This window comes from Lepisosteus platostomus, chromosome 17 (assembly GCF_059453375.1).
Source record: "Lepisosteus platostomus isolate fLepPlt1 chromosome 17, fLepPlt1.hap1, whole genome shotgun sequence".
NCBI lineage: Eukaryota > Metazoa > Chordata > Actinopteri > Semionotiformes > Lepisosteidae > Lepisosteus > Lepisosteus platostomus.
In genome coordinates this window covers 14,273,077-14,288,658 of record NC_142627.1, presented here as the reverse complement: position 1 = coordinate 14,288,658, position 15,582 = coordinate 14,273,077, and the positions used below count along the sequence as shown (strand labels likewise).

Here is a 15,582-nt window from a genome sequence, read left to right as displayed (position 1 = left end):
CAGAAACCATGTATGAAAGGATGGTTAGAAAGACTGACAGATATTATTCACTCAGCTTTTTTTTTTACTTGTCTCCCAAAGTAAAACAATTATTTTGTACTTCACCTCTTTTTGTTTTGGTTCTTATTTAATTATTTATTCATTCTTTTGAAAACATTTGAATGTATGTTTTATACTGAAAATGTACTCATTGACTGGTTTCAAATGAGTAAGTCTATTTTTTTAACCTCTCTCAAAAACACCAGTGGGACAATGAGCGCACACTACACACTCTTCAGCTTCTTCACAGCCTCCAGAAACGCACAAATACTCTCTGAAGTAGGAGAGGTCATGTCCATACAGCATACATAACATCCTCACAAAACCATTCTAACTTACAGCACTGAGTGCATATATGGCCACTTCTCATTTTTAAAATAAAAGCAATTTTGGATAGATGGATTTCTGTGTGACAGTCTGTTCTTTTCTTACCCTACAGATAACAACATCCAATTCCATTCCCCAAAGAGCAGGAGAACATCCAGACCTACAGAAACCTGCAGAAAAAGATGAAAGAACTGAAAGTTGACAAGTACAGTCAACTTTCGGTGACATGTAGCTCTGGTGTCAGTTACAGAACTTGCTGGCTGACTAGATAAGTATGAAATCTAAAGCCGATAAGGATATTAAAAGAGATTTTTTAAAGTGTGTTTTACTTTTTGTGTGTGTTCTTTAGTTTCTTTTAAAATATAAATGATGCCTGTTGACAAGGAACAGTTTAATATTTATTTTACAGTGAATGTTCTTAAAATAAAAAATATAATGTTTCATATACAGTACAGTATATACACTTAATGTGTAAATAAATGTGGATTCATATCAAACATCAGGGATTTAGCTTTGATATTTTTACATACAGTACTTTTCTCTATATATAGTGGTCTTTAGCAGATGTTTGCCATTTTCAATTTCAGGAACTAATGCTTTAAGTTTAGACTTTAATGACCACAGTACGCAGTCATGCATCTACATAAGAAAATAGTCTAGAACTCAGGCCTTAAAAATAAAATACAAAAGAGCACATGCTTCTTTCAAAAGGAAGGAAATAAGGACCATTGGTTCAGATAAAAATAAAATGTAATAAAAGGAGGGCTCTGTCTTATCATAAACAGAAAACAGCGTGGAATTGCAGCACGTATGTGATTCTTTAAAGTCCAGACGCAAAAACATGATGATCTCACAGGTATGAACACTGAGTTGCCTGAGACCTTTGCTCTGTGGAAGTTTTAAGAGAGTTAAGTTATTAAAAATCATTTTTTGTTTTCTTGTTTAATTTATTAAAGCAAACTCTTAGCAAATAAGATATAAAGTTGTCACAAAAGCAGTCTGGATTATTGGTGACATACAGTATATTGCACCATTCAGCAATAATACCACAGTTCCAAAAAGATCTTCCTCTTAACCTTAAAACACTAACCTTAAACAAGGCCTTGCAAGCCATTGTCAAAGGTAGTAAATGTCAGAACTATACAATCATTCTTCTTTCAACGGCTAGGATACCTTTAAAAAAGGGGATGGCAATTATTTCTTATCTGAAATAGTGAAGTTGTCACTAATTTCCTTATCACTCTCACATTACTGACCACGGACTCTTGTGTAACTGAGGGGAAAAAGTAAAAAAAATATAACGGCCAACCCACACTTCCACGAATTTCCTTATCACTTCAACACTGCTGACCCTCAGCACTTCTCAAACCATCGAAAAATGACCAAACCCCCTACTTTATCACCCCGGTTTTGACTTCTCCTTACAACTGTAGCACCAAAGCTCCAAAAACAAAATCTGTTACCCGAAGATAACCAATCATAGCTTACATGTGTGGAGGTTGTCAAAAATTGCATCATTCTTTTCGATTCTTAAAAGCCTATCTGCATTCTTTTCAGCAAACCATTTCTGCATTTTGCCTTTTTTCTTCGCTGTTTAAACTCCATTGAAATGGATTTGTTAAAAAAAAGGCTTTTTTATTTCACTTGTGAATGACATCATATTTTGGTAGGTACGTGAAAGATGTCTTTGTAATCCGTAACATATGAACTCAATGTTATTAATATGATCAATTATTTTTATATAATAATATATAGTTAATTAATTGATTGATGTTAATATCTGTGTTATTGCACATTCATTAAATGTCAGTTACAGAGCACAGTTGAGGTTTTTCTAAAATATTATGTTTACATAGACAGCAATAAGTATACTAACAAATGAAATACTGTATATCAATCAATGGATTCTACATTGCTTAATTGTATAGTTGTAATAGGACATACTGTACATTAATATTTCTTTACCAGAAAAATATATGAACTCAAGAATATTTCATTTTTGGCTCTTTAAATTTGTCATAAGACAGTGTTTGAGGCTAACTTTTCAGCTACAGATATCTGACCAGCCATCTTCAGTTTGGGCAGTACTACTCCTCAAAGATAAGCTGTCTGTACAAGCAAGCCTTACTTGTAGTAGATAAGTCAATTCTGAGAGGGAAAAAAAGCATTTTTAACCGAGCTTGTGCGAACTATAATTTTAACTATTTACCTACTTAGTTTTTAGATATTTTAATCAAGTCCAATGTATCTGTTACATGCTGTATATTCTCATAAACACCTTAAAGAGACGTGCCTGACAAGTGCTGAAAATGACAAACAAATAGCATTATGACAACATTTATTGTATTTCTTTTATTGAAAAGCCTTTCAAGCGTCTTCAGTCTTTGCAACAGAACAGTGAAGATATAGGCATTACGTAAATAAATTTGTTGGGTGTTAGAAAAGGTGAGGTAAGGCAGGCAAAAAGTTAGCTTTTTGAGAATTCTGTCTCTGAATCACAATGACAAAATATTATAGGACTGTGATGTAAAAACTGTAATAAGTACTGTCTTGAAATTTGGCCACGGGAATTTTTTAGCTAATCTGATATCTCTTCAAATACACTTTTAAGTCAAACCAAGGCAATTAAAATGTGGATTAAAAAATCATTGACATGGCAGGGGTTCAAAAATTCTTTAAACGTGCATAAAAATACAGAATTTGCATTTGGCAGCAAGAAATATTTTCGTGGCCTGTAAAGTCACTTCAGCGTTAAACTCAAACAACAATGCCAATGCGGTCCTGGCAGCTCTGGTACACATGGTCTGTTATACGTTCCACCTCTGCTTAAGACACACTGCTCCAGTTCTGAAGCTTTCTTTTTGACATCCTTGACAAGGAGGTCAATTTTGTTTTGAGAGCCTCAGCTTTGTATTAGATTTATAAACTCAAGTTTCCTAGATCTGAAATTTAAGGACTTCATTAAATGTACTTTTTAGCCTCTGTAGGCTTTAGGTCTCTACATCAGCTATATACTGTACACAAAAACTTCAATAGTTTTCATGCTGCATACACATAAACTGATGGCTCTCAAGGAGCAAGATTAATATTTCTGTTGATATTTCATTACAGTTTTTAACACAAAGTACTGCTGTTTTGTAACCACTTGTTTTGGAAATTAGAGACGGCATGGATGTCATGTCATGTCATTTGCCAAACCACTTTATACCATAGGGTGTTGTGGGAAGTCGGAGCCTACCCAGCAAGCATCGAGCGCAAGGCAGGGTACACCCATCATACACGTGCAAACCCATCATACATGGGGACAATTTGGAGGCCACAGTAAAGGCTCAGGGGGGAAATTTGGCCCGGACACCAGGATAACTCCATACACTTGTTGAGAAATGCTCAGGGATCTTTAATGACCACTGAGAGTCAGGACCTCGGTTTAACATCTCATCCGAAAGACTTCAGTATAGTGTCCCCACCACTACATTGGGGCATTAGGACCCACACAGACTGCAGGGTGGACACTCCCCTGCTGGTCCCACTAACACCACTTCCAGGAGCAACCATAGCTTTCCAGGAGGTCTCTCATCCAGGTACTAACCAGGCTCAATCCTGCTTAGCTTCAGTGGGTAGCCAGTTGAGAATTGCAGGGTGATATGGCTGCTGGCAGATAGCATGGATATAAATATTTTATTCAAAACTCAATACATTTTGGCTCAAAACGTAAACAGCACAATATCTTTGAGAGAATATTATAATGTTTGGGTATTGCCAGTTAAATTGATGAACTCAACATACAGTATGCATGCAGTGCACGCCAAGGTTACCTTTTGGAAAATAATAAACTATACATTCACATAGAAAAATTAATTGCACTTCTTTTTCAGAAAATGACAATGTAATAGGTGTAGCATATAGAATTATTCAATGACATGATTATTCAATGTGACTAACAAAGGTCATTAATAACCTACAAGGGTAAATAGCGTGGTAGTTTGGTAGTATTCAAAGGTTAAGAGGAATGTGTATTCCCAGAAAATGTCAGTAACTAAATGGAAATCAACAAAAAAAGTTCATGCATATTAAAGTCCTGCAACATTCATTATACGTTATGTCCTTGAATGGTATATTCTGTAAATGCTTTTCCACGACATCTGCCATTAGCTTGATTAGAATTCTGTTTTCCCAACCCTGTAGCTTGGTACTACAAGCAGAAAAGGTTTGGATGTGAACACTGTATGGGAGAATCTCTTTTGTGACTTCTCTGGGCCCAACGTCAAAAAGTCATATTTTCTGTCATCACTGGCAATTGCTATTTTTGATTTCACAGGGAAGTTTAACCAACTGTAACTGTAGCCTCAGCCACTAACAATACTGGTGACAAAGAGAGACAAACAGAAGTCCAATGTTTCTTTAAGAAGATTTTTAGATTTGAAACAACCATGGTACACGTCGTCAGTCTGAATATGACCTGCACAACTCAACGGCAACTTAATACCACCAGTTTCAAGATACATGGCCCTTATTAGACAAATTGTCAGCCTTTTGTGATGAGTGACAGCAACCTTGTTGAAGGTTTGAAGGCAGACATTTGGACAAACACTAAAACTAAGGATGCAAGTTTAAATTTCTTCTTTGTCTACAAATATTTTTTTCTTCTGTTGTCCAAGACAGAACTTCACATTTGTTTCATTTGTGTTACACAGCATGCTGTAAAACAAAAACATTTAATTTTACTAAACACAAGTTGCAATTGAGTTAAACACCAAACGATTTCAGATTTTGGGTACAAACAGTGCTTTTGTAAAATGCCTTGTTGAAATGAATTGATTAATCTAGTTAGTTTAAAGATATACCTACTCATTGTTATATTTCTATGCTGTATTGCATGACATAATGTCATATCATATTGTTATTTTACCTGTTTAAAGTATCTTTTTGGTAGCTTTTATTTAAGTACTATTACTGCAGATCGTAAGAGGTGTACAAGTTTAAATTTATAAATACATTAATTTATTACCCCTATGTAATACAAAATAGAAAATATTTAGCTTTCTTGCTTTACCTGTGGCCCTCTTCCATGCACTTCAACATAAAACTTACTGGAAAATATCATTAGTGATGGAGAAAATCATACTAACTCTTTAAATTTCTTTAAAAGATTTCCAATTAAAAAGATTTTGGTCTGTGAGATTTACTATAACATAGTCATTTTGTTTAAATGCACTTTGTCTGAGACACAATGGATCCCAGAGGATTTAGAATTCTTTTTACATTAAAGCTAGTATAACCCAGGTGAAATTCATCACAGTCCTTCAGCTGCATTGATCATCACAGCTGGGTGAGATCCAAAAATTCTGTTACTGCCAGGAACATTTAGGCAATTACTACTTAATACGTGGTAATAGGTCTCTCAGTGACTCACCTCACTGAAATGGTACACTTGTGAAGGTTGAAACAAGGCACTGCAACATCACTGACTTCCACAATGAATTTCAAGATTGAGGTGGGGATCCACAGTGAGTATTATACAGGCTTACAATTTTCTATTTGATGGCAAGTTAAAATTGAATGGGATTGCTTGACTCTACATTTTAACAAAGCTTTTTAGCTTAACCTAAAAGAGTAGGCAATCACATAAGCTGGCAAATTGAGTAGTAAGAGACCAGTCCTCCTCAGTTCCACTGGGCACAAAAAGGCTTGGCTAGGCAAGGACACTGGACAATTACTATTGATTGTGAATCCTGCTTGGTCAGTGAACATCAGAGCAGAGAAACATCATAAGAAAGGTTACAAATAAGAGGAGGCCATCTGACCCATCACGCTCATTTGGTTGCTAAGAGCTTATTGATCTGGGGATCTTATTCAGTTTGGGGAAGGATCGCAGTGAATAGGCTTCAACAGTATGGATGGCAAGCTTGTTTCAGATAGCCATAATCTTTGGTGTAAAGTGTTTTCTCTTGTTTTCACTCCTAAATGTACTTCATAGTGATTTCCAGTTGTGCCCTCTAATCCTTGTTTTGTTACTGAGCATGAGGTAATCCATAGGGTTGCACAGGATTTTTATTACTTTTTGTTAGTTTCTCTCATAATTTCTGCTGCTTGAATTAAACCAGGTAAACTAGAGAGAAGAAAGGGCTGTTATCAAGATTAGACAACAAAATGATTTTAATGTTCAGTTACAAAGGCAGTAAAAGCAGACTTGTAACATTAACATTTTTTCAAAAAGCTCCATTATTTTCATAATCAAATGAGCCAGGCCTTCGATATCTTCCGTCTTGGACCCTTAACATGAAAAAAGTCTTTTATTTTTAACATACCGTATTATGAAAATTAATTTAAAACCATGTTGAATTTATGTTTTCTGTGTAATGAAAATATGCAAATTCCAAACCGCATATATATGTACCACATTTAACTATAATAGAATATGCAAAGTGTGCAAAAGTTCTCTTGAGTTTAAAGGAAAAATTTCTCCTAGGTTCCTGGGGGCACTATCCTTCCAGCGTGTTCTGTTGAACGTTGTCCACTTTTATGAAATTCTGTCTGATATATTTGGAAGCCAAGGAAGTAGCAGAACTATGGATTAAACATCTTATTTGATCTCCTGTTTTTGAAAGTACCCATATGGTTTTGTTTCAGTTAGTTTTTATATACAAAGATTGAAGAATACCATAAAGCTCTTCATTTTGAATGCTACAGCAATTTTCTGTTACAGTAAACGGAAGGATAAAATGGGAAATATGTGTTCACCTGCACTGCTTCCGATTTTCATTTAGAGGAAAGGGTTTCCACTCTGGTTTCAGACCATGCTTTTCTATAAATTCATCAAAAGTGCAAAGTGACTTCTGACCTCCCCATCAGTTCGAGAAGCGCGTCATGTAATTAGACTCCCAGCCCACTCAGATTTGTATCGTATTGTTCCTGAGGACAGATATTTCAAAAACAACGCAAACATGCTTTGTGACCTTCAACGTATGAACCGGCTCAAACACATTTTTTCCCTCGAATATCAGAGGCAAGACCCTTATCTTCCATTCAGAATTTCACGGGCATGTGAAAACCTTTTCTTTACGGCTGGAGTACTTAAACAATGGGTATTCATAGCGGACTAGTACTGTACATGTGCTGATTTGTCTGGATCCAAAGATTTTAAATAAAAAGACTGAGAAAGAGAGTATTTCCAACTAGACATGACTGTGTAGCACATTCTTTGTCTTCTGCTCCAAGGTTTCAATAAAATACAGTTGGGAAAGGGTTAATACTCTGCCTTTTTTGATAATCCATTAGTGTTGTTATAACTGACATGAGTGCCAAAGCCAATGATGTCACAAAGAGAGGTGCAGTTTGTCCTGCTCTACCATCTTTCACTCCAGTGGACTCGCCTTCACAGACAAATTGATTTGCAAGGGTTCAGGCTGGCAGCTCAGCCTGCTTTGCATACAGAACGCTCCCCGTGACACAATAAAAAGTAGCCTGGCAAACAGAGGAACACAGCGGGAACTGCCCGGTTCAAAGTCCACAATCCACACCCCCTCACCCCAGTCTGGTTTGAAAGGTCACTGCGTGTCTGGGAAAATAGTCTCAGGATCCCATCCTTTATTAAAGGTCACTATTATTCAACAGCACTTAACACACACTCGCACACAGAATGAGACTGAAGCAGGGGGGAAAAAAATAAAAAAACGACGCAGGTTGGAGGGGGTCGGTTGGAGGGGAGTGGGGGGGTGCCGCTAACATTGTATTTTGTGCTTCTCAAAAGATTTATGTGTTGTGGTCAGCAGAAATCCCCACACACAGGACATGGATCCCGAGGTGCACTTAAAGAGAACGAAAACTTTTCAGTTAAAAAAGTAAAGGCTATAACCTTTATTCTGAAGGAAAAACAGGGTCATCTGTTATTTTCCCTATTGAGTTTTGCTGTTTTAAAAAAAAAACATAGGATAAACACAGGGCTTTTATGTATTATATAAATTAATCATGGGAAAGGCTTTGTTCCCATTACATTTCTGTTAAGTTCTTGATTCACCACATTGTTATTCAACCAACAAATAGTCAAATTGGAAAAGTAGTATTTAGAAAAGTACTTTTTTTTTCAGAAAGGAGCTTGTAAAATGTTTCATCTATTAGTACAAAATGTTTCATCTAATAGTATAAAAAACAAATTAATGAGAAACTGGGTTCTTGATACAGTTCTCCTTTTATATCCGAGTAATTATTGCACCAAACCACACCTATGGATAACTTTGCAATATTCATTTCCCTGTGACACTACTATTGATGACACTGACTACCTCCTAGAGCACAGGGAAATGTTTACTCCAGGTTTTAGTTTGGGCTTCTCTAAACAAAGGAGACTGCATTAAGAGGAGACTCTTAATTTTTTCCTCAATTTAAAAATATTTTGCCCATAGCAATATGTTTGTGGATTAACAGACTGCTATTACAAATGTTTTTTTGCCATTTTTTTCCACAGTAAATTATTAGAGGACAATGGTTATCTTGTAGAAAACTGTTGTCGTTCATAATCCATTAATATGTTATCTTAGCATTCAGTTTTATGAAAGACGAATTTCAAAACTTGAAAAGGCCGAGGAATTTTACACTTAAAAAAAACCAGTATTTGGAACATGTTCTGTATGGGTTTACTGAAAGGAGAATCAGGAAGAAAAAAGACTTCTTGTTTTTCATTAAAAATGCTAAACAGAGGATCATCCCGAAAAAGCAAATCTCCAGATTCTGAGGGGCTGCTCAGATGTTCTTCATTATGTTAATGCAGATCATTCTAATGTGGCTATTTTCTTTGTGCCATAAAAACAGGGCATGACATCAAAATACATTTCCAAAGCTCAAAACTACTAATATGTCTGCAGGAGTCAGCAGAATTTATATTTCTGTCCTCTATCCTTCCAACTGGAATGACTTCTCTCACAGAGTTGATATGAGCCCTTTTTTTGTTACAACTGCACTTTCTTATAGAAATCCATGTGTTTTTTTATCTTTAAGGCAGGCTTTTGCTAACTACTTTGTAAATTATTTTCACAACCATCATAAAGGATAATGCTCAGTGACAAATTATGATTATTATATTCATGTGATTTAGAAAGAATCAAATTCTCTATACTCTTAACACTGCTTGGGAAGGATAGACCAATACAAGGGGAAGATGGCTGCTAATGCAACAATTATAGAGGGAAAATTAGTTTGTTATTAAAACAGAAATTTCCACCTTAATAAAACTGTAAATGCCACCTTAAAGAGAAGCACTTAAAGCTCTTTTAATGAGTGACCTCAGCTAGTCTGTTGTTACATCAGATGGAATATAGCTCACACAGCAGGGAATAAAAGTATTATAGTAACCTTTCCTTTTTGCACATAATAACCTCTCTAATCCTCTTCAATAGTCTCACATTTTTCATGCCCTTTGCACCTTGACCAGGTAACCCAACTGCAAAATCCCTCAAGGTTTCCTTGTCTTGACTTGTCTGCCATTGTCCACAATTGCCTAGACACAGCTAATATCGGGAAGGAGTATTCAAGGTGTCTGAGTTGAAGGACAGTCCTTTATAACTTTTACAGAGAAAGGTCTTTTTGTGTATGAGGTGATAAATAAAAGCTTATTTGACTTCTTTCTTTTAGTGATTCTGTTTCACCCCGGATAACGCAAATATTGGGTTCCACTGCCTACCTTCTCTCACTAGAGCTATACTCCTTTCCCAGTCGATAGGGCATGAAAATGAGTGATGCGGGAATACCCTGACATGGCTTCATTCCAGACACATTTCAATTTTGTCCATCTTGGGTGGGCCTACAGTTATCATCCCTCTAAAGAATGCATTGGCAAGAATAATGTGTTTTAGAATAAGAATACCTGAGTCAAATAGCAGTTGAATAACAGTGCTTAAATAGGCACAAACCTTTAACACTTGGAAACCTTAATTAATGCATGGCAACAGGATAGGCTGATTTTCTTTTTACCCTGACTTTTTACCCTGTTTCACATCATTTACTAACACTTCAAACAACCACTGGTGGGCAAGCATGGAAAGTCTAAACAGAGGATTGCGCTCCGTGAAAGGAGAACACAATAGCGAATGAATGTGATTTTAAATGTGTACAATTAGTGAACGAATTAGGACAAATTTGACCATGGAAAAATACTCTACAACTTTAGCATCCTCTTTGGCAGCTTTGTTGGCCCTGTTGGCTGTCTACGCTGCCTCAGACAATTCCAATGTGCAGAACTGGCCTAACACAAAGCTTTTATCATTCCAGCTTGAGACATCCTTGGCCGGGGTCAACAGGGCCTGTTTGGGTCTAAACTTTCATTAATCTAAGCAAGGTCACTTTATCTATGTAGCAAATTCTTGTATTTATGCAGTATCTTTTGTATTTCTTACAGTATATAGATTTACAATATCTCATTGATGGATCCTGAGTGAAATAGAAAGCATATTTATATTGAATCCTCAACACACACACCCCACCACCCCCTTCCCAATCCAACGAAGGATTATTTTGTATAATGATGAATAATTTATGAAAATCTACCCCCCGGGTTTCAACGGTGGCTTGCAATTGGCCTTGGCAATAAGCCATCCACTCCAGTATCCATGGTGGGAGTCACTTTTAAGCAACCGCATAATAAAACCGATTTTTTTTTTCTCCTAACAGTAAACGATTCCAAGAAAAAAAAAAATCTTATGAATAATTTCTAAATCTGGAAATGAAAACATTTTTTAGCATTTAGGAGTTGCTGTAGTAGCTAATTTCAACGACCTTTTGCATTTGCAGCAGATTTTCACCATGGGGTGGATGAAATCAGGTCATCCAGGAGACGTATTCCATTGTAAAGTCTGTAGAAGTCTATTTAATTCAGTCCAATGAGGTTTGTCTGTGAGTAATGCAGGTATATTGTGCTGAAAATGGTTAGCTGTGTACATGACACGTCTTCTGCATTAAGAGCAAAGTATGAATTAAGATAAAATAATAAAGAGCCACACATTCCCTAGAGTAGTTTATACAACCATTATCTCTTTAATGGAAATAGTTCAAAATATTTAATTTCATTAATTGTGAAGTAAATATAACATCTTCATTACCCTCCCTTTTTACAATGGTGTAAAATTATTTTACAAATGCATTGCAAGGTCAGCTTTACAATTTGTGTAGTGAAATCCTGAATAGTGTTTGCTTTGAATTATTGCATAATAATCATCATCACCATCATCATCATCTTTAGACAGGAGAAGAATCTTTTGGCATGTAAAAAATTTCACGTATTCCTTTACACAAGGACAGGGAAGCAAATAGTACACTCCTGCAAAAATTGTTAAACATGATCTTTAAAAAAAAAGACAGAAAATGGCAGTTGTGTATTCCTGGTGATAATGAAAGAATAATGGGTACAGAACTGTACACAGTAATGGTAGTGAAATTGAATCTGGGAGAAGGACATGGGTCAGGAAGAGTTAAAGAATGAAGACAGGGTGTTATCTGAAGCAGCAAATCCCTGACTGACTGCAGGGATCTTTGATGGTGGAAATCAATAGATACTCAGAACACACTGGCATAACCTTGTCAAGCCTCTGCAAGGGTATAGTGGCTAAAAAGGCACAGTGGAAAAATAAGGTATCATGTGGCCGCCCTCAGCAGCTTATAGTGAGTGACCGGTAATCGTGCCTTGGCCTTGTACCGCTTTTAAAAGCCATCAGCTCAAACAGCTCAGCTCCGATTGCCAGCAAAGCCCAAGCACCCTTGAGACCCTGGTATAGATAATCATCAGCCACTCTGTGACATGCAGCAGGGCTCTGCTTCAGCACCAAGGAGACAGAGCGGAGCAGGTCAGCACAGTGCCAGCTTAGACAACTCAGGGAGGAACACATCCACGTACAGTAGGCAGGGCTGCAGTCCTGCCACCCATCTCCAGTTTGAACAAGGAAGTGACTATAAGATAGGCGGAGTCAGCCCTGTGTGCAAAATCCCCTTAGCTGGTGCTGCTTTTCATCTGCTCATACCAACTGCATTATTCAGTTCTGAGTCATGCAGGTCTTAGTCACTGCAAGAAGCATGGGCTGTGACGGGTTAAGTTCTTCGGAAAAGTCCTGAGCAGATCTTGTGGTCATTGCTTCCTGTGTACTTTGACTATTCTTTCAGTTATTATGGCAAAGGGGCATGGCAGTGAGTGAATAATGGCCTTTATTTTATCTTGTTTGCTCTAAGCCCTGCAATTAAGCAGTCCAGGTCACATATAGCATATTGTGCACACCCTAATATTTAACTTGCATAATGTTTGCCTTACTGGCATGAATTTGACTCCAGGGCCAAACGGCTCGCAGGGCAGGGTGCTGTTGCAACTCGCTGCTGCCAACCACTGGGGATTTCCTTCCAAAAATAATCCAGATCCCCTCGGGGAATGTTTATCTATTGATACCATCTCCCGGTATAGGCAAGGCGTTACTGCAGGAGGATTCCGTCCAAGTCCCCCTCTTCAGACCTTTTGAGACTGCGGCCGGCTAAATTTATTACAGGTCAGCAAAGCTTCCTCAAGGCCAAACACTTCCTCCTTTGCACGTCTGAAACAAGCCTTTTCACCACTGGCCCCTTTGCGCTGACCTGCAGCTGCTCGTACTTTGGCTTAATGTGTTTAACAGTCATTGCCTGTGCAAATGTACAAGTAACAACATTGTCCATAAAACACACACAGGAGTTTCTACAACAGCACTAATTGTTGGACTTTTGTACCCATTGTGCTCAGACATGGACTGTGCTTTCTGGAAAGCTTTTCACAAGGCAGGATGACTTAGACAAAAGCATGTGTCAGCTCTTCATTGGCTGAAAACAGCACACCTGTGCGAAAGGCACTGAATGGAAGTCCAGCCTTGCCTGCCTGGCCAGGGGGCACTGGTATTGTTGCAAAATGCAGAAAAGCATTCAGGTGCATTATAAAGAGCATTATGTATCAATTAAAGAAGCCCAGTTTCGACAGAGCATAGGTCTGCTTTGCCTTCAGGAAATAGCTGGCTGTTTGAAGCAGCTGTGTTGCGAGTAATACAACAAATTCACTTACTGAATGACAACGGCTTTGTTGACAAGCCAATTCAATTAGCCACTGCAACCGACAAAGTAGCAGGCAGCGTTCTCTGCATAAAGAATATGGAATCATGCCTACATTTTCCTGAGTGCCCTCAGACCTAGCTGTCCCTCTGCATGAGAGAGAAAGGGATGAATGAATTAGGCTTGGATAATGGTAATTAATGGCCGGCTGTCACAGAGTCATTTCACAGGCTCAGCAGCAGCAGCAGCCTTCGTATTAAAGAGAGGGGCTGACCTGAGCCCAGACGGGGCAGCATGGCAGACCTCTCTCTCCTAATGGCGGAAGCAAAGAAAGGGATATTATTATACATTGATCAATCATAGTCTACAGTAACATGTAAAATTTATTGTGGTTGTCTTTTCTAATATATTAATATAAGACTAGATGGAGCAGCCCAAAACTGGGACTTATCAGTTTCTTTCTTTTATTATTTTTGCTTCTGTTGTGTTATGTCTTTGTCTGAATAACACAACGACTTTTTTTGTCTTGTTTCCTTTTTTGGGAAGATGGAGGAGGTGGGACATCATTCGTTATTGAGAAAGATATTGCAGGAGGAAGGAAGGCTCTGCAGATTCAGGAGTTTCAGATACTGAAGGTCATCATTAAAATAACAGCTGCATAGCGGTCATGTTTGAGCCATCTCTCTCTCTCTCTATAAACTACTGGACAGATAAATTATGTTTTAAAGCTACTGTATCTATTAAACCATGCATTAACAACAACATGACAGAAATAAAACGTGTATAGGAGATAAAAACATGGAATGATTTAGCACTGGTGAATAACCTACAGGAAATGAATTCTTTAATGAAGAGATTTTTAATTTCTTTGTCTGAGTCATTACATATATCTTGAATAAAAGCATCAATACAATGGTTCCAAAAATTTTTAAAAAATTGAACAGTAATAAAACAGCCTCTACTTATAGTCTCCTAGAAACAAAGTCACTTTGTTCACAACTGAATTAAGCAAAGTGAACAATACAGAAAAAGCCAATACATTCTATTTTGTGTTTTCTACATTAAGTCATCTGGATATGTATTGCATTTTGAGCCTGTATTCAATCAGAAGTGTATATATTTGATTTCATAGCTTCAAAATAAAATGTTTTATAACTTTGATGATATTTGAAAAGGTTTCAAATGAATGCAAGCACATTGTTAATTCTGTGCAGTAGTAACCACTCCGATCAGAGTAATGAACTTCAGCAAGTCATTATTGTAACTGGATACTTTGTATATAAATGTATATGGGTGTGTATATGTATATGTACTGTATATACTGGAACTTTCAGGACTAAAATATCAACATAACTAGAATTTGTTTCACATACTGTTCTTTCTATAAAATCTTCCTTTGTTTATTGGGCACTGAAACACAAATGGAAAAAAAAAACTTTTTTCAATGACACAAATGAAACCTTTGATAAAACATTGGGGCAGAGAAGCTGAAATGGTGCCAACAGTAATACAGCACTGACTTTAAAATCCCAGCTCAGCTGGAGTTGTGCTGTGTGACCTTGGACAAATCACTTGACCTCCTTGCGCCACTCTTCCCCCATCGACTGCAACCTGATCCGGAGGTATTAAAAAATATTCCCTTTGTTTATTTTACTTCACTTGATCCCAGAACGGATACTACCATCCACTAGCCCCATGATGCCTTTCAAACAAAGAGTGCCAAGGGCAGGAATCTTTTTTTGTGTCTTCTTTTTTAAACTTCAAGAGCAATGCAAAGCCTCTTATTTCTCTTATCTATAGTTTTAGATTTTGTCGTGCAGATAGAAGGCAAGCCGCTGGTTTCTTACAAAAGTTTGATTCAGCCTTTAGTCTAAAGTTTTTTTTTTGTTCTTTTTCAAAACCGGCTGTAAATCTAGAGCAAGTCCCAGCACGGATCTCAGTATTTTCAGAGGAAAGCATGTCTGAGATCTGGAAAAACTGCCATCTGTCAAGGGTGAAGTCCGGCACTGCATGTCGAAGGCTATCACATGAGAAAGTCCTTGTCTTTGCAAACACCAGCTACATCTTTCAGACACAGGGTTTCGCACATCTTCATCATTAACCTGCATGTCCCACCAGGGGCTACTGCAGTGTGTTCTATGTTTCAGGTGATTAAAAATTCAATTAAACACT

General features: G+C 37.3%; 2 long non-coding RNA genes across 2 annotated transcripts in view; both read left to right on the top strand.

The window, feature by feature from the left end:
- LOC148646213 (uncharacterized) overlaps positions 1 to 689 on the top strand; it is a 460,577-nt gene extending 459,888 nt beyond the window's left edge. The window contains exon 10 of the long non-coding RNA XR_015927991.1: positions 479 to 689. This is a non-coding gene — a long non-coding RNA (uncharacterized LOC148646213). The remainder of the gene's footprint in view (positions 1 to 478) is intronic.
- Positions 690 to 1,822: 1,133 nt separating this feature from the next.
- Positions 1,823 to 15,582, top strand: LOC148646212 (uncharacterized). Its single transcript, XR_015927924.1, has 2 exons — positions 1,823 to 2,032; positions 13,957 to 15,582. It is a non-coding gene; the product is annotated as an uncharacterized LOC148646212 (long non-coding RNA).